Here is a 20,702-nt window from a genome sequence, read left to right on the forward strand (position 1 = left end):
TTGAGTCACAGTTTCACTTGACTGTGGAGGCCTCAGGAAGCTTACAATCATGGCAGAAGACAAAGGAGAAGCAAGTACCTTCTTCACAAGGCGGCAGGGGAGAGAGCATGCAAGGGAAATTGCCACTTTTAAACCATCAGGTCCCATGAGAACTCCCTCACTATCACAAGAACAGCATGGGGGAAATCTTCCCCATGATCCAGTCAGCTCCCACCAGGTTCCTCCTTCAACTCTTGGGGATTACAATTTAAGATGAGATTTGGGTGGGGATACAGAGCCAAACCATATCAGGTGGTTTTCACAATAGGGTTCAACACAGTGCCCCATCCTGGGGAAGAGAGGGAGATAGGATGCAGGAGGCCTTGCCACCTCTGCAATACCCAGAGCATCTTTACTTTGACCAGTTATCTATACTTGGGTCTCATACATAGATGCAGCCTACATTTTGTTGATGTTATTATTTTTGAGACAAGGTCTCACTCTGTCACGCAGGCTGGAGTGCAGTGGTGCGATTATGGGTCACTGCAGTCTCAACCTCCTGGGCTCGAGTGATCTTCCCACCTAAACCTTGGGAGTAGCTGGGACTACAGGCATGCGCCATCACACCTCACTAATTTTTAAATTTTTTTGTAGAGATGGGTTCTCACTACACTACCCAGGCTGGTCTCAAACTCCCAGGCTCAAGCAATCTTGTAGCCTTGGCCTCCCAGAGTGCTTGGACTTGCTCTACCAAGTATCTAGGTTTTAGAGTTCCTGTGGCTTTTCCAAGTTGTGAATATCACTCCCCTCTCCTAATATCTCCCTCTCTCACACATTTCTACTTTTATTGTTTTCTCTTGTTTTTAAACATAGCCCCCCAACCTCAAGTGTGTGTGCTAGTATTTTCTAATACTCTGGGCTTACTTCTCTTCCTTATCTAATGTTTCTTAGTTTTTATACCTACGTTTCTCATAATGCTGCCTGTATAATCACATTTAATTTTTTTTGTTTTCTCCCCATTTTTCCTTACCAGTCTGCTTCATGTATTTAGAAAATATTGACTGGACACAGTGGCTCTTGCCTGTAATCCCAGAACTTTGGGAGGCCAAGGTGGGAGCATCACTTGAGGCCAATAATTTGGGGCCAGCCTGGGCAAGATATCAAGACCCAATCTTTACAAATAATTTTTAAAATTAGGCAGACCTGGTGACATGTGCCTTTTAGTCCTAGCTGCTCAAGAGACTGAAATAGGAGAATTGCTTGAGCCTAGGAGTTCAATGCTGTGGTGAGCCATGATTGTACCACTGTGCTCCAACCTGGGCAACAGAGACCCTGCCTCGAAAAAGAAAAAGGAAAAGAAAAGAAAAGAATAGAAAAGAAAATATTTGTCAAAGTTTAGCTGTGTGCCAAACAGGGGTAGGACCTAAGCACTGGGGATATAGCACCTGGCTTCCATTTCCAAGGATCTGAGGGCTATCAACAAATGAACAGGCAGCTGCAATACAGTGACGGCTTTGTCACATTCCCATTGCTGATATTTTCCCTTTCTTTTGAGCTACTTTCATTTTATAGCCTGAGACGTTGGAATAAAACTTGGGCAAGTAATCACCTTTGCCAGCTGTGAAAGAACATGACTCTACACCAACTGAAACTTGGGCAATGGGTTTATATTAAAGACTGGAACAAGAAAGGGAGCTGGCATGTATTAAGTGCTTAGTGCATGCTCAACATTAGGCTGGCCCTGCTAACATCCCTTATCTTACTTATTTTTCACAATTACTTATTTTTCATCCTAGCTCTTAAAAGGATAATAATAGTAGCTAACACTGAATGTTCACTATGTGGCAATCACTTTTAAACCTTCACTTCATTCTCATGACAATCTTCAAAGTTGAGTACCATCATTCCCCCATTTTACAAATGAGAGAGCTTGGACAAAGGAAGATCAAATAGGGGAAAAGGGGCAATTGTGAGTTCCACTGCAGCAGATTTAAACATCCTTGCTTAGCAGCTCTGAAGGGAGCAACAGAGCTCCCAGGACAGCACTTGAGCTCTGATAAGAGACAGACTGCCTCCTCAAGCGATTCCCTGATCCCCGTATATACAAAGAGACACCTCATACAGGAGAGCTCTGGCTGACATCTGGCAGGTACCTTCCGGGATGAAGAGAACAGAGGAAGGAACAGGCAGCAGTCATTGCTGTTCTGCAGCCCCCATGGGTCATTCCAAGGCAAGCAGGGTCTGGAGTGGATCTCCAGCAGTCCCCCAGCAGAGGGGCCTGACTGTTAGAAGGAAAACTAAAAAAAGAAAGAAACAGCTTCAACATCAACAGAAAGGATATCCACTCAGAGACCCCATTCGAAAGTCACCAACTTCAAAGACCAAAGGTAGATAAATCCATGAAGATGGGAAGAAATCAGCGCAAAAAAGGCTGAAATCGCCATAAACCAGAATGTCTATTCTCCTCCAATGGATCACAACTTCTCAGCAGCAAGGGAACAAAACTGGATGGTGCATGAGTTTGACGAATTGACAGAAGCAGGCTTAAGAAGGTGGGTAATAACAAACTTCTTTGAGCTTAAGCAGCATATTATAACCCAATGCAAAGAAATTAAGAACTTTGAAAAAAAGTTAGATGAAATGCTAATGAGAACATAAACAACTTGATGGAGCTGAAAAACACAGCATGAGAACTTCTTGAAGCATACACACGTTTCAATAGCCGAATTGATCAAGCAGAAGAAAGGATATCAGAGGTCGAAGATCAACTCAATGAAATAAAACGAGAAGGCAAGATGAGAGAAAAAAGAGTGAAAAGAAATGAACAAACCCTCCAAGAAATATAGGACTATGTGAAAATACCTAATCTATGTTTGATAAGTGTACCTGAATGTCACGGAGAGAATGAATCCAAGCTGGAAAACACTCTTCAGGATATTATCCAGGAAAACTTCCCCAACCTAGCAAGGTAGGCCAATATTCAAGTCCTGGAAATACAGAGAACACCACAAAGATATTCCTCAAGAAGAGCCATCCCAAGGCACATAATCGTCAGATTCACCAGGGTTGAAATGAAGGAAAAAATGCTAAGGGCAGCCAGAGAGAAAGATTGAGTTACCCACAAAGGGAAGCCCATCAGACTCCCAGCAGATCTCTTGACAGAAACCCTACAAGCCAGAAGAGAGTGGGGGGCCAATATTCAACATCCTTAAAGAAAAGAACTTTCAACCCAGAATTTCATATCCAACCACACTAAGCTTCATAAGTGAAGGAGAAGTAAAATCTTTTACTGGAAAGCAATTGCTGAGAGATTTTGTCACCACCAGGCCTGCCTTACAAGGGCTCCTGAAGGAAGTGCTACGTGGAAAGGAACAACCAGTACCAGCTACTCCAAAAACATACCAAATGGTAAAGAGCATCAACACAATGAAGAAACTGCATCAACTAATGGGCAAAACAACCAATTAGTATCAAAATGGCAGGATCAAATTCACACATAACAATATTAACTTTAAATGTAAACAGGCTAAATGCCCCAATCAAAAGACACAGGCTGGCAAATTAGATAGAGTCAAGACCCATCAGTGTGCTGTACTCAGGAGATGCATCTCACGTGTAAAGACACACATAGGCTCAAAATAAAGGGATGGAAGAAGATTCACCAAGCAAATGGAGAGCAACAAAAAGCAGGGGTTGCAATCCCAGTCTCTCATAAAACAGACTTTAAACCAACAAATATCAAAAGAGACAAAGACGGGCATTACACAATGGTAAAGGGATCAATGCAACAAGAAGAGCTAACAATCCTAAATACATATGCACCTAATACAGGAGCACCCAGATACATAAAGCAAGATCTTAATGAACTACAAAGAGACTTAGACTTCCACGAAATAATAGTGGGAGACTTTAACACCCCATTGTCAATATTAGACAGATCAATGAGACAGAAAATTAACAAGGATATCCAGGACTTGAACTCAGATCTGGACCAAGCAGACCTAATAACCATCTACAGAACTCTCCACCCCAAATCCACAGAATATGCATTCTTCTCAGCATCACATCACACTTACTCTAAAATTGACCACATAATTGGAAGTAAATTACCCCTCAGCAAATGCAAAAGAACGGAAATCTTAACAACCAATCTCTCAGACCACAATGCAATCAAATTAGAATTCAGGATTAAGAAACTCACTCAAAACCACACAACTACATGGAAACTGAACAGCCTGCTCCTGAATGACTACTGGATACATAATGAAATAAAGGCAGAAATAAAGATGTTCCTCGAAACCAATAAGAATGAAGACACAATGTACCAGAATCTCTGGGACACATTTAAAGCAGTGTCCTCACAAACCTCACAAAAACAAGCAATGGGGAAAGGATTCCCTGTTCAATAAATGGTGTTGGGAAAACTGGCTAGCCATGTGCAGAAAGCTGAAACTGGACCCCTTTCTTATACCTTATACAAAAATTAACTCCAGGTGGATTAAAGACTTAAACAAAAGACCTAACACCATAAAAACTCTAGAAGAAAATCTAAGCAATACCATTCAGGATATAGGCATAGGCAAGGACTTCATGACTAAAACACCAAAAGCAATGGCAACAAAAGCCAAAATAGATAAATGGGATCTAATTAAATGTAAGAGCTTGTGCATAGCAAAAGAAACAATCACTATAGTGAACCTGCAATCAACAGAATGGGAAAAAAAATTGCAAGCTACTCGTTTGACAAAGGGCTAATATCCAGAATCTACAAAGAACTAAAACAGATTTACAAGAAAAAAAACAACCCAATAAAAAGTGGGCAAAGGATATGAACAGACACTTTTCAAAAAAAAGACATTCATGCAGCCAACAAATATATGAAAAAATGCTTATCATCACTGGTTATTAGAGAAATGCAAATCAAAGCCATATTGAGATATCATCTCACACCAGTTAGAATGGTGATTATTAAAAAATATGGAGACAGCAGATACTGGAGAGGATGTGGAGAAATAGGAACACTTTTACACTGTTGGTGGGAGTGTAAATTAATTCAACCATTGTGGAAGACAGTGAGGCGATTCCTCAAGGATCTAGAAATAGAAATATCATTTGACCCAGCAATCCCATTACTGGATATATACCCAAAGGATTATAAATCATTCTATTATAAAGATACATGCACATGTATGTTCATTGTGGCACTGTTTATAATAGCAAAGACCTGGAACCAACCCAAATGCCCATCAATGATAGACTGGACAAGGAAAATGTGGCACATATACACTATGGAATTCTATGCATCCATAAAAAATGATGAGTTCATGTCTTTTGTATGGACATGGATCAACCTGGAAACCATCAATCTCAACAAACTGACACAAGAACGGAAAATCAAACACTGTATGTTCTCACTCATAGGTGGGTGTTGAACAATGAGAACACATGGACACAGGGAGGGGAGCATCACACACTGAAGTCTGTGGGGCGGGCGGACTAGGGGAGGGACAGTGGGGGGTAGGGAGTTGGGGAGGGATAACATGGGGAGAAATGCCAGATATAGGTGATGGGGATGGATGCAGCAAACCACCATGGCATGTGCATACCTATGTAACAATCCTGCATGATCTGCACATATACCCCAGAACTTAAAGTATAATTAAGAAAAAGAAAAATATTAAAATAAAGAAAGATTAAATAATTTGCCCCACATCACAAAGCTAATGCATTAGGGTGCCAGGATTAGAACCAACCAGGCTAGCTCTATGGCCTGCACACGTAACCACCACATTATACAGGGGCACAGACTTCCTTTTATAGTAAGGAAGCAGAGCCCTGAGGAGCTTAAAGAACTCCAAGCAGAAGCAGCAAATCATGGCAGAACTGAAGATAGGATGGAGTAGAGATGGCCCATGAAATAGCTGGTCAGCTGCTATGGTGGGAAGTGGGCCCAGTTCTATCCTGACAATGAGACGGCATTCCTCATGGCAATGTTAGGAATCAGCTGCCCTCCTTCTTCTCCCTTTCTCAGGCACGTGAACGCCATATCTCCTGTCCCAACTCCACCACCATCACCACATGCACATACTCAAGCCTGATCTTTTTTTTTTTTTGAGACAGAGTCTCGTTCTGTCGCCCAGGTGGGAGCGCGGTGGTGTGATCTCGGATCACTGTAACCTCCACCTCCTGCATTCAATTGATTCTCCCGCCTTAGTCCTCCATGTCGCTGGGACTACAGGCACCCACCACCAGGCCTGGCTAATTTTTTTTTATTGTTTATAGAGATGGAGTTTCACCATGTTGGCCAGACTAGTCTTGAACTCTCTGACCTGAAGAGATTTGCCTGCCTCAGCCTCCCAAAGTACTGGGATTACAGGCGTGAGCTACTGCACCCAACCACACATCATCTATATTACTTGGAATCATATCCAAGTGCCAGGAATCAGAAAGCTACCCCTTCCTTGACTCCTGCTACTATCCATTACTTAAGTAAGACAAAAAAGAACAAAGAAAAAAAATTTTATTGGCTCGTACTAAGCAAATATGGGTATGCTAATACATTCACTTTCAAACTCCATTTGTTTACTGATGGAAATTACTTGGGTATATTCTTTAAACTGAAAGCAATTTCTTCTGAAGAAAAGATAAAAGAAACAGGGCCTCTGACCTCTGATATTAAAATAACTTTATGTTTCCTCAGTGCATGGCAAAGCACAGGCAGATTTTACAAGTTTCTCAAAAGCTGCTGTGAACTGTGCTTTATAAGTGCTGGCGCTACAGCTCAGGGGACTATTTCCTCCTCAAAAAGGTGAATTAGTGAAAAAGAAGAATGACTAATGCTAGAAAGATATTACCAGAAAGTATAAGTAAATGTATCACCCGGGGGCAATGTCCCTAAAAAATGAGAAGTAATGTACTGGAGCCATTTCAAGATTCTTCCATGAATCTTTCTAGGATTTAGGAATTGAATAAATTCTTAGGAAGGAAGCACTGGTAGGCCAGGTACTGTTCTGGATGGTTGGAGCAGGCATAACAGCACTAAAAATTGAAGACCCTTTTCTCAGGGAGCCCACCTGCTAGAGGGAGAGCAGGGGATAAACCAATGAACCAAGATGTTTAACGTTTGTCATGTGGTCGGGGGCTGAGAAGAGTAATAGAGCAGGGTAAGAGGGAGAGACACTGGTGGGATGAGGGTTTGGTTTGATAAAGTGAGCAGTGAAGGCCTTTCTAAGAGGGTAACAAACATTTATATGTTTATATTTATTTATTCATGTATTTATTTTGTGACAGTCTCACTTCATCGCCCAGGCTGGAGTGGCATGATCTTGGCTCACTGCAACCTCTGCCTCCTGGGTTCAATTGATTCTCCTGCCTCAGCCTCTCTGAGTATCTGGAATTACAGGCACACATCACCACATCTGGCTAATTTTTGTATTTTTAGCAGAGATGGGGTTTCACCATGTTGGTCAGGCTGGTCTTGAACTCCTGAGCACAAGTGATCTGCCCACGTTGGCCTCCCAAAATGCTGGGTTTACATGTGTGAGCCTCCATGCCTGGACTGAAAAGGTAACATCTAAACAGAGACCCAGTGAAAGTAAGGAAGTGGGCCTTGTGGTTTAACCAGGAGAGGAGCCGTCACATGCAATGGTCTGAGACAAGGCTGTCTCCCATATCCAGGGAAAAGCAGGGAAGCCTGTGGAGCAACAGTGTAGTAAGAGTGGGGAGAATGGTGGAAGAGGGAAGAAACTTAGAAGTTTATTCTGACAGGGTTGTGTAGCCTTTCAAGGTTTGGAGCTGAGAAGTGGTAAGAACTGAGGTGCCTTTTAGAAGGACCGCTCTGGCTGCTATGTGAAGAATGCTATCCCTCACCATAGGGAGTGAGAAAGCTGACAGCCTAGTGGAGGAGGTGGGTGATGTATGGGTAATTGGAAACCGAAGTGCCTGGTGTTTAGAAATCTGTAACAGGAAGGTCTGACCCAATCTCCAGACCCAGGGGAGGCGTCCTGGGGAAAATGACATTAAACTGAGACTTAAGGGATGAGTAGTGGAGGAGATACTGAAAACCAGAGGGGAACCGGTTTAGAACACACCACTGTCTCTAGGAAAAATTTGACCCTGGTTTCGGGCCCCTCAGTGACCGGTTGGCTGGCCCTTTAGTTCGTTGGGAATACAAGTTGTTATTCTCCAATTTTCTTATAAAATGTGGGTCTTGCTACATGGATTGCATTAAATGTATGGGTGCCTTTGTGTACGGCTTGTCTTCTTCAGGCTCTTGCCAGAGTTGAGAATGGAAGCAGCTGTGGCACGTTGGAAAGAATGCTGAATCTAAGTGGGCTGGGGTTCATATTGCAACTCTGTCACTTACTAGTTGGATGACACTGGTATGGTTTCTAAACCTCTCTGGGTCACCATGTTCTCAGTAGATAACACTTAGGTCTAAAGGATATATGAAGTAAGGTATATAAAGGGTCAAACACATTAGTAGCTGTTTGTATTAGCCTGTTTTCACACTAAACAGATGCATTAGTCCATTTCTTGCCTGAGAAAGGGAGAAGAAAAGAGAGGGAGGATTAAAAAGATACCTAAGACTGGGTAATAAAATGAGGTTTAATTGTCTCATGGTTCTGCAAGCTGGACAGGAAACAGCTGCTTCTGCTTCTGGGGAGGCCTCAGGAAACTTACACTCCTGGTGGAAGGCAAAGGAAAAGCAGGCAAGTAAGACATGACTGGAGCAGGAGAAAGAGACAGGAGGTGCTACACCTTTTAAACAACCAGATCTCACAGTAACTCACTCACTCACCATCATGAGAATGGCACTGAGGGGATGGTGCGAAACCATTCATGAAGGACCCTCCCCCATGATTCAGTTGCCTCCCACCAGAACCCACCTCTAACACTGGGATTACAATGAGATTTGGGCAGGGATGCAGATCCAAATCATATCACCACGCAATAAATTCTAGTTCAAAATCAAAGCAGAGTGGACTTCTAACCAATTGATACTTGCTGTTGCTTGAATATGTATCTCCAAAGTTCATATATTGGAAACTTAATCAATCTTCCCTCATGGATTAATGTCACTATCACGGGAGGGAGTTTGCTATTGAGGGAGTTGCTTCATTATAAAATTGAGTTTTCTCCACCTCTCTTGCTCTTTCCCTCAAACCATGTGATACACTCCCTCATATTATGTCATAGCAAAAAGACCCTCACCAGATGCTGGTGCCATGCCCTTGGACTTCCCAGCCTCCAGAACTCTGAGCTAAATAAACTTTTTGTCTTTATAATTCCTCAGTCTGTGGCATTCTGTCATAGCAGCAGGAAACAGACGAAGAATATTTGAGGAAGATACTTGGAAGGCAGCTTTGCATCCATTTCTCTGAGCAGTATCTAGCTAGGCTCTGGAGTTACATCCGCCAGTTACTGGCCATGGGTACACTCTCTAAACTTGAAGCACCAATTTTCTCATCTGTTAGGTGGGCAAGTCATAGTTCCTGTTTCACTGGGTGGTGGTGAGGACCAAATGAGATGATGCAGGCAAGCTGAGAGAATGCCTTATGTATGTACTTAGAAGTGTCTAAATCCATTTTATGCTGCTATAACAGAATACCTGTTTATATCCATTTGTAACAAAGAGAATGTACTTCTCACAGTTCCAGAGGCCAGGAAATTCAAGATCAAGGTGCCAGCAAGTTCAGTTGTCTGGTCAGGGCTGCATCATCTGAAGGGAAGGAATGCCATGTTCTCACATGGCAGAAAACAAAAGAGCAAACTAGCTGAAAGTTACATGAAGCCTCTTTTATGAGGGCTTAATCTCATTCACAAAACAGGAATTCTCATGACCTCAATCACCTCTTAAAGGCCCCACCACTTAATCCCATCATATTGGGCACACCTTAATTTTGGAGAGGACACATTCAAGCCATAGGAGTTAGGTATCATGATTATGTTCGCTCCCTGTATCTGGCTAGTTCATCAGAAGGCTATCTCTCCAGATTTTGTTGGTTTAGTGGATTCTCACTTCCTCCTTTCACCTGTGGAATATACAACTGTGCTTGAAGTGTTGGTGTTGACGCTCTGGTAAAAGGGGAAGTTGAAGCTAAAGTAGGAGGGTTGGGGCCAATAGAAACATTTCCCATTCCACATCCCTACAACAAAGGCCCCAGGAAAAGGCTTGATACCTTAAGGCACTCCCAGTATAAATTCTTAGCTGATTTTCTATCTTATGACTTTCTGAACTTCTTGTCTAGACACCTTGCCTTCCCTTGATTTCTTATCTAATGCTAAACTGTTTCCACCTCTGCCTGTTACCCAGTTCCAACGTTGCTTCCACATTTTTGGGTATCTTTACAGCAGCACCCACTCACTGTGGTACCAATTTACTGTATTAGTCCATTCTCACACTGCTATAAAGAAGTGCCCAAGACTGGGTAATCTACAAAAGAAAGAGGTTTAATTGACTCATAGTTCAGTATGGCTAGGGAGGCCTCAGGAGACTTACAATTATGGTGTAAGGGGAAGCAAACATGTCCTGGCAGGAAGGAGAAGTATGAGCCAAGTGGGAAAAAAAATCCCCTTATAAAACTATCAGATTTTGTGAGAACTCACTCACTATCACAAGAGCAGTGTGAGAGTAACCACCCCCATGATTTAATTACCACCCACCAGGACCCTCCCATGACATGTGGGGATTATGGGAACCACAATTCAAGATGAAATTTGGGTGGGGACACAGCCAAATCATATCAAAGCCCATGGGAGTTTAAAAAATTAACAAAAACTATCAAATTAACCTCCAAAGAGGCTGTACCAATTTATATTCTCACTGGCAACATTCTTGACTGCCAGTTCCCCTAGCAGAAAACATGTAAATATGAAGAAATAAGTAGTATCATGAGTTCTTTCACTCTTTATCAGACACTGTCAAATTCCCTTTACAATAATTATTTTATGTAATCCTGACTACCCTCTGAAGTAGGTAGTAGTATCATGCCTATCCTAGAGAGGAAGAAACTAAGTCTTGGAAAGGTTAAACAGCTTGTCCAAAGCCACATGTTTAATTATTGGCAAAACTGAAACCGGAACCTAGGTTTGCCTGATATCAAATCTATCCTCTCAAACCCTGTACTCTACTGCCTTGCTATTTGTTCTTACTGGGTCTTTAGCCCACATGGAGAAACACAAAAAAACTTTTCTATCTTGCCTCAAGATTCTGCCTAGAAGTCCGAACATTGCCAGTGCCGGAAATTGGTTGAAGGCGGTATTGCTCAGAATAAGCTTGGGGCACAAGAAAGCCACAAAACCGCTAATATTAATAGAACCTTCAAGAATCATAATGATGCTTCATTGTTATGGTTTCCAGCAGTGTGAATAACATAGGAGCAGAGGAAATTTACTTTCACCTTTCTTTCCTTTGCTAAGTAAGAACTAACTGTATCTTCTGGTTGCATTTTTTGAAGGCAATCTCAGGCTTTTCTTATTCTTTGTCATGGACCTGAGGCAAGGTTCGCACAGGTCCTAGTCTATGCCTATTTGATGCTTCTTGGATATGTGCCCAGTTGCACAATCAGGTATTGAACTTCATTTTTTCATAACACATAACCACTGCAGGAGGGAAAAGAAAGCCCTGAATGGAATGACCTGTGCTTATAGTATAGATTTTGTTGTAACAAGGTCAAGAAACTGCAGTAGCTATTAGTCATTGACTAGTTCTTAGAACCCTGCTAAGATAGAAATTGCCAACACAAGAAAATCTTGAGGTTCACCTGGGCCTTTTAAAGTAATTTAAAAAATTGGGTAAGGGCAGAGTTAAGTGGTCATTACAGAGCATGGGGAACCTTGATGGGATGTGATAAGTTGGCCCTTGAAAGAGGTATGATCTCACGCTGTGGAGAAACACAGGGGCACTCTTATCAACCAGTGATTGAGACAGAGACCTAGATCAGTCTGAAATAAAGTGATTTAACCCAATAGAGAGTTCTCTATCTTGAAGCCTAGAGAACTGGCAGCAACTGATATAATCATATAGTTTTTCTTCTTTATTCTATTAATCAAATGGATTACACTGATTTATTCTTTTATAGCTTTATTGAGGTATAACTTCTATACAATCAAATTCACTCATATTAGATGTGCAATTTAATGAGTTTTTAAATATCTATACAATCATCCAATCACCACAATGCTTTTAGGCTTTGTTCTGAAATCTTCTATTTAATGTCTGTTATTGGTAATTTATATTTTCTCTTTTTCTTTATCAATCTTGCTAGGTGTTTACTACTTTTATTAGTCATTTCAAAGAATTAATTTTTGATTTATATTCTCTTATTTTTCATCTGTTTTCTAGTTCATTGACTTGTGCTTTTATCTTTATTATTTCCTAATTTTTACTTATCTTGGGTTTAATTTGTTCACTTTCTTTCTAGTTTCTTTCTTTTTTTTTTTTTTTTTTTTTTTGAGATGGACTCTTGCTCTGTCACCCAGGCTGGAATGTACTGCACAATCTTGGCTTACTGCAACCTCCACCTTCCAGGTTCAAGCAATTCTCCGGCCTCGGCCTCCCCAGTAGCTGGAATTACAGGCACACGCCACCATGCCTGGCTAATTTTTTTGTATTTTTAGTAGAGACAGGGTTTTGCCCTGTTGGCCAGACTGGTCTCGAACTCCTGACCTCATGATCCACCCGCCTCAGCCTCCCAAAGTGCTGGGATTACAGGCATGAGCCACCACACCCAGCTATAGTTTCTTATGTTAAAAATGTAGATAATTTTGGAGGGTAACAGCATTATTGAGATAGAATTCAGATACCACACAATTTACCCATTTAAAGTATACAATTAAACAGTTCTAAGTACATTCATGGGGTTGGGCAACCAATATCAAATATATTTTAGAACATTTTCATCGCCCCAAAAAGAAACCATATAATCTTTATCAATCACTCCACCCCTCCCTCAGCTCTGAACAACCACTAATCTAATTCTTGTCTCTATAGATTTGTTTATCATGGATATTTCCTATAAATGGAATCACAGAATATGGGGTCTTTTGTGACTGATCTATTTAGTATAATGTTTTCAAGATTCATTCATGTTATAGTATATGTTAGTACTTACTTCCTTTTTATTGCTGAATAGTATTCCATTGTATGGACATAGCATATTTTATGTACATTCATCAATTGATGATAAATGGCTGATTTTAAGTTTTTCTGCATTTTTAATATAAACACCTAATGGTGTAACATTTCTCTGAGCACTCCTTTATCTGCATAATACAGTTCTGATATCTTGGATTTTAATGATAATTCCATTCAAAATGTTATCTAGTTTCCCTAGTAAAATAAATCATGGATTTAAACAATGAACATATTAACTAATTTCCAAATGTTTGGGACTTTTGTCTATATCCTGCAGATTGAATAATCTCAATCGATCTATCTTCACATTCACTTTTTCTCCAGCTGCCTCCAAAATGCTGTTAAGAGCATCTAATGAATTTTTCATTTCAGTTATTGTACTTTTCAGCTATAAAATTTCCATTTTCTTCTATTTTAATAGTATCTATTTCTCTTCTTTAACCTGATTCCCCCACCAGGCTTATTTGCTATTACCAAATTTTTTCTAAATTCTTAAACACATTTATAATGATTGCCTTAAAGTCTTGTCTATTTATTGCAGCAACATCTAGGTCATCTCTGGTTCTTTTTTTTCCCCCTGAGTGTGTGTCACACTTTTCTTGTTCACTCGCAAGTTTTGTGATTTTCAGCTGAATGCTTGTTATAACGGATACTACAATGTAGAGACTCTGGGTTCCATTATGTTCCTTTGAAGAGTAATCTTTTTAACTTGGCTGGACTCAGATTCCAAACTCTGTCTCCCTGCAGTCAGCAGCAGTTGAATTCTCTGCTCAGGTCAGCTTCCAGCTGCTACTTTTTAAAATTTCTCTCTCTCTCTCTTTTTCTATTTATGGAACAGTCAAGAAGTTGGGTGGATTTCTTTAAAGATAGATTTTGGGTCTCAGACTACCTACAACAATTCCCTTCTAGGATTTCAACCTTAATTCTAGCCAATCTGCCAGTCTGTTCCCATGACAACTCAAGACAGTGGATTAGTGAGTGCACACAGGTAAAAAAGTTGCAGACTTGCAAATCTCACAACATACATTCTGCCTTTAAAAGTGAACTTCTCGCCACTTTGTTTTTGATAAATCTCCAGTATACTGAAATTGTTCTTTTTCTATAAACATTTTTCCAGGTTTTATAACTGTTGTTTATGGGAGGATTAGTCCAACCAAGCTGTTCTGCCATTACCTGAAGTTGAAAGTCATTTTCAAACAATTTTCAAAAAACATACCACTCACCAACACCTTATAGAGATGATATACAAGGATCTATCTATGGTATTTTCTAAAAATATGGTTTCAGAAAGAATCAAGGTTTACCAAAATATTATAGTAATTTGAGAAATAGATATCTTTACAGAAAATCACCTTCATCTCCCTTAGGTACATATATTAGTTTTTAAAAGGGAAAGAAAACTGAGGAAAGAATAAGCAGTCAAACTATTCAAATAAAAAATTGGCATTTTTCATAGAAAACTTCATTTAACATTGAAGATGTTGCCACATTTCTGCATGAAATTTAAAGGTTAAAATTTTTCACATATTCTGCCAAATGAGGGTCAATTGCTATGTTAGATGTCTGCTAGTCAATCCTGTCTCACTCAAATTATCTATCTCTGTACATGACAAACAAGCATGCCTCAGGCTGTGGCTACAGCAGCTGCCACAGAGTTAATGTGGCTGAGGATGGCTGGGGCACAAAGCAATCCCACAGACTTGAGGTCCCAATTGCTGCGAGGGGAAGCAGCACAGCAAGGATTACCCTGTTTAATGAGCGGAGGTCATGACTGATTTTATCCCCACAGAAAAACTCAGGTGAACTCTTTGTAAGAATTTTACAGTAAATATCTCATGCAGACCAAAAATTTTAAAGTTGTATAAATGAAGCTAGTCTTACAACCAGGTAATTGGTTAATGGATTGACAATATGAGTCAGGAAGGAAGGAAGTTAGGAAGTTGGAAGGAAGGAAGGAAGGAAGGAAGGAAGGAAGGAAGGAAGAAGGGAGGGAGGGAGGGAGAAAAAGATTTAGAGGAAGTCAAAGAGAGAAAAACAACTTGGTTCTCAAAGGTAGACTGAAACTGAAAGACAGAAGGGAGGGGAGTAAACTATGAAAATGTTACCAGATGAAAAACAAGAATGAGTTAGGGGAGGCAACATAAAAACTCAGTGTCGTCCTGAAGAGCCACAGACATTTAACATTCAAAGCATCTTGCCATGTTATTTTAATCGGTCAGCATATCATTCTGGGTATATTTGAAAAGTATTTTAAAATTTTTAATTGTAGCAACATATGCATAGCATAAAATTTGCCATTGTAAACATTTTTAAGTGTTCAACGGCATTGAGTACATTCACATTGTTGGGCAACCACTGGCATATTTTAAACACTGTAGACTTTTATCATGGCCCCACCATAGCATTTCTTACTGCCTACTGTCTCGAAACCTAACAATTTTCCCTTGAGGAATAAGGCCTCAGGAAAAGACATTGCAGACTGATGGGTAAAAGTTACAGAGAGAAAGAATTTGGCCCAACATGAGAAAGAACTTTCTAAGTTTAGATTTGACCAGCAGAGGAACGGGAGGCCTGTGCACTCCCCTTTGAAGGTGAAGAGTGTTCACACAGGGGCCCTTAAGCCATCTGTTGGGTGTGTTTTAGAAGGGATTCCTGTCCTGGGTGGGAGAGGGATCTCTGGGCTCCCTTCCAACTAAGAGATCCTATAGTGGAACTGACTTAGAAATTGCTGGATGCTCAGGTTTCAGTTGAGTTACTGGAGTTCAAATACACTAGATTTGAGCTTTAAAATAGTCACACTTCAAACCACTCATTGACAGGTTTTACCCTTGTCTTAAAATTGTCTGTTGTTTTGTCTAAACTCTGTCTAAAATAATTGAAAGTTGGTTACTTGGTTTCAGGCCCAGCCCAACCACTTATCAGCCAAGAGATGTAGGGCAGGCAACCCTCACAAGGAACCGCTTTCACTTGAAAGGGCTCTGCAGGCCTTTAGGTTTGCCCCATTCCAATCCATTTTCCACACTGCTACCAGAATAATCTTTTTTTTTTTTCTTGTACACATTTTTTTTTAAACGAAGCCTATGTTGCTCAGGCTGTTCTTGAACATTTGGGTCTAGCAATCCCCCCGCCTCAGCCTTTGAGTAGTGGATCTTAACAAAGCACATGCCACTGTACTCAGCTCCAGAATCATCTTTCTAAGATGGAAATCTGATCATGTTACCTTTTCTTCCTTTAAAAAGTTCTTCGATGGTATCCTTTCATTTTAAAAATAAAGTTCAAGTTTCTAAGCATGGCATCCAAAGCCACCCTGCTCATCTCTTGAAGCTTTTCTCTTGTCTTTCCTCCCTTAAACTCCAGTCTTTTGCTATGTCAAACGACTCTGTTCTCCAGTCTTATTTGTCTGGCTAACTCCTACATACTCTTCAAGACTCAAATCAGGTATGACCTTTTAAGGAAGCCTCCATTTCCCCTTACAGCTCAGCCAGGCCTCTTTACAGCACCTCATCATCTGTGGCCATTACACAAGCATTCTAGAAAAAGAACTTTTGGTGACCTTCCAGGTCTGAAGGGAAAATAATGAAGCTGGATTCCTGCCTGAATCCACACAGCACTGCAACCAAAAGATGGAAGGATTAAAAACTAATCTTGGACTGGGAAGGTCTTTGTATACATGACATAAAACACAGAAGCCATTTTAGAAAGACTGTTAAATACAATCATATGAAAATTTTTGAATTCTCCGTGTCGAAAAACATGATTAACAAAATCGAAATACAAATGATAAATAAGGAAAATTTGAAATATATCTCACATAAAGAGTCCCTACACAACAAAAGAAAGCAAACATACATATAAAAATGGGCAAAGAATATAAACTGTATGCACAAAGAGTTACATATGGCTTTTAGCCAAATGAAAAAGTAAACATTATTGTAAATTTTATCAATTATAAGAGAAGTGCAAATTAAAAGTGCAATGGGATTTATTTCACCATTCAGATCGGCATAGATTTAAAAATCTGAAAACACCATTAGTAAGAATGTGTGGAGACAGGTATGCTACCTATACCCTGAGTGGAAAGATAAATTGATATGATATTTATGGTGACATGATCAAAATTACAAGCGCACATTCTCTGGATTCAGTCATTTCATTGCTGGAACTTTATCCATAAATATGTACATGAGTAAAATGGCAAATTGAGTGTGAAGCAGTCCTTTTTCCATTCTCTGATTGGAAAGTCTCCTAATAGCTGTTCCTTGAAAGTCTCCTAATTTTCTTAACATATTTGGTGTTTGTGGGGTGAGTATGCAGCACTTTAAATCACTGACTCAATTTTTCTAATGGGTATTGGTTTGTACAGATTTTCTACTTTTTCCTACGTTAGTTTTGATAATTGATTCTCAATTTTGGTAATTTATATCTTGTCTAAGTTTCTAATCGTAATTTATATCCATTTCTAATCCTTATATATATTATTCTCTTAAGATTTTAAAAATATTTACTGTTTATTTTTATATCTTTCTTGTTAATATTTATCTGAACATTTTCTTTGTTTTCTTTCAGTCTTTCTCAGTGTAATATTCCTTAGTTGTTCACATATAAGCCCTTGGTTATGTTGACTCTCCACTGTTAGCTATTTTGTCAATATTTGCTCTAAATTTTCTTATTTGCTTCATTTTATTTTCTTTGGATTTTACTGTCTTATTCAATTTTCTGCCTTTTTGAGTGTAAGGATTTATTCATTTATTTCAAATCTTTTTAGTTTTAACACATTCATTTCAGGCTATAACTTTCCCTCTAAATATTGCTTTAGTTTTCCATAGGTTTAATTTGTAATCCTTTTGTTTTTCATTTTAAATATTTGACAATTTCTTCTGATTTTCTTTTTATCTCATGAGTTATTCAAAAGTGAGTTTTTCCCAACTTTTTCCTTTATCAAATTTTATTTTGAAAGATGTAAAAACTATAGAAAAATTAAAATGAAGAAATAGTAAAATGAACACACTTACATTACTTATCTAGATTCATAAGTTGTTAATATTTTACCACATATTTTTTCTCCATCAATTTTTTGGGGTGAACCATTGAATGTAAGTTGCAGACATTATGACACTTTCCCCTAACTAAACATTAACTATTATTATTATTGTTGGACTTTTTTTTGTTATGTAGCATTACTCTTAAAGCTTATTAAAAACTTTTTACTTAAATTCTATTTTATCTGATATTCATGTTGGTATATAGGCTTTGTTTTGATTAGCATTTGTAAGGTTATCTTTTTTTGTTTTTGTTTTACTTTTTTATTTCAAACTTTTCAAACATAATTTGTGTTAGCATGTTTCTTAAAAGCTGTGCTTTCCTGGATTTTATACTAACAATGAACTATCTGAAAAGGAAACTAAGAAAACAATCCCATTTACAATAACATCAATAAAAATCAATACTTAGGAATAAACTTAACTAAGGAGATGAACAATTTGTACACCAAAACTATAGAACATTGACAAAATAAAGAAGACAAATAAATGGAAAGACACCCCATGCTCATGAATTGGAAAAGTTAATATTGTTAAAATGTTCATACTGCAGATTCAGTGTAATCCTTATCAAAATGCAAATGGCAAATACAGAAAAACACTTCTAAAATTCATATGGAACAACAAAGGACCTCAAATAGCCAAATCAATCTTGAGAAAAAAAGAACAAAGCTGAAAGAATCACACTTCTTGATATAAAAATATATTGTAAAGCTAGAGTAATTAAAACAGTATGGTATTGCATAAAGACAGATCTATAGACCAATGGAACAGAGTAGAGAGCCCAGAAATAAATCCATGTATATACAGTTAGCTGATTTGCAGCAAGAGTGCCAAGAATACACCTTTGGAGAAAGGGTAGTCTCTGCAACAAAAAATATTGAGAAAATTGCATATCTACATACAGTATAATAAAAGTGGACTTATACACAAAGTCAACTAAAATGAATCAAAGACTTAAATGCAACACTTGAAACTGTAGAAATCCTAGAAGAAAACAGAGAAAAGCTTTATGACATTGATCTTGGCACTGATTTCGTGGATATGACACCCAAAGCAAAAATGGACAAGTGGGACTAAAAAGCTTTTGCACAGAAAAGGGAACAACTAACAGAGTGAAAAGGCAAGCTATGGAACAGGAGAAAATATCCAAAATACAAAAAGAACTCCCACAAGTCAGTAGCAAAAAGTAAATAAATAAGTAAAATAAAATAACCTGATAAAAAATGGTCTTGAATTGAATAGACATTTCTCCAAAGATAAGAAGATGCTTAATGTCATTAATCATCAGAGAAATTCAAAACAAAAACCACAATGAAATAGCGCCTCACACCTGTTACACCTGTTAGGATGGCTTTAATCAACAAAGCAAAAGACAACAGGTGTTGGCAAGGATATGAAGAAATTGGAACCTTTATACGCCATTCATAAGCATGCAAAATGAAAAACAATTATGAAAAGCAATATAGAGTTTTCTGAAAGAAATATAAACAGAAATACTGTATGATCCAGATATTCTACTTTTGGGTATATATCCCAGAGAATTGCTAACAGGATCTTAAAGAGATATTAGTACTTCCATGTTCACTGCAACACTATTTACAATAGCAAAAATGTGGAAACAATCTAAACATCCAATGACAGATGAATGCATAAAGAAAATGTGGTACCTTTTCCGCCTCAGGTCGCCGCCGCGAGAGGAGCCGCCGCCGCAAGAGGAGCCGCCGCCATGTCTGCGCATCTGCAATGGATGGTCGTGCGGAACTGCACCAGTTTCCTGATCAAGAGGAACAAGCAGACCTACAGCACCGAGCCCAAGAACTTGAAGACCCGCAACTCCTTCCGCTACAACGGCCTGATTCGCCTCAAGACTGTGGGCGTGGAGCCGGCAGCCGACCGCAAAGGTGTGGTGGTCATGAAGCGGAGATCTGGCCAGCGGAAGCCTGCCAACCCCTACGTGCCGACCACCATCAGCAAGAATGCTCGCGCCACGCTCAGCAGCATCAGACACATGATGCGCAAGAACAAGTACCGGCCCGACCTGCTCATGGCAGCTATCGGCAGGGCCAGCGCCATCCTGCACAGCCAGAAGCCTGTGATAGGGAAGAGGAACGGGACCCGCCCCACCAAGAGGTCCTGAGCCACCTGCTCCCAAAGCAATAAAGAGTCAGCTGGCCTTCTCAAAAAAAAAAAAAAAAAAGAAAGAAAGAAAATGTGGTATATACATATAATGGAATATTATTCGGCCTTAAAAATGAAGGAAATCTTGTCACATGCTACAACATGGATGAACCTTGAGAATATTATGGTCAGTGAAATAAGTCAATGTAAGGACAAATACTGCATGATTCCACTTATATGAGATATATAATATAGCCAAATTCCTAGAATCAGAAAGTGGAATGGTGGTTACCAGGGTGTGTGGTGGGGGAGGGAGGGGAAATGGGGAATTAATAAATCAAGGGGCATAAAATTTCAGTTATACAAGGTGAATAAGTTCTAGAATCTGCTGTACAACATTGTGCATGGTTAACAATACTGTGTTG

At 39.4% G+C, this 20,702-nt stretch overlaps 1 pseudogene across 1 annotated transcript; it reads left to right on the forward strand.

Moving 5' to 3' along the window:
- Positions 1-19,833: 19,833 nt before the first annotated feature.
- LOC116528714 lies at positions 19,834-20,356 on the forward strand (annotated as a pseudogene). The gene has a single exon (XR_004259158.1). The product of XR_004259158.1 is annotated as a 60S ribosomal protein L28 pseudogene (transcript).
- The last annotated feature ends 346 nt before the right edge of the window (positions 20,357-20,702 follow it).

Source organism: Sapajus apella, unplaced genomic scaffold, assembly GCF_009761245.1.
Source record: "Sapajus apella isolate SASKATOON/1434 unplaced genomic scaffold, GSC_monkey_1.0 scaffold59, whole genome shotgun sequence".
In the NCBI taxonomy this organism is placed as follows: Eukaryota; Metazoa; Chordata; class Mammalia; order Primates; family Cebidae; genus Sapajus; species Sapajus apella.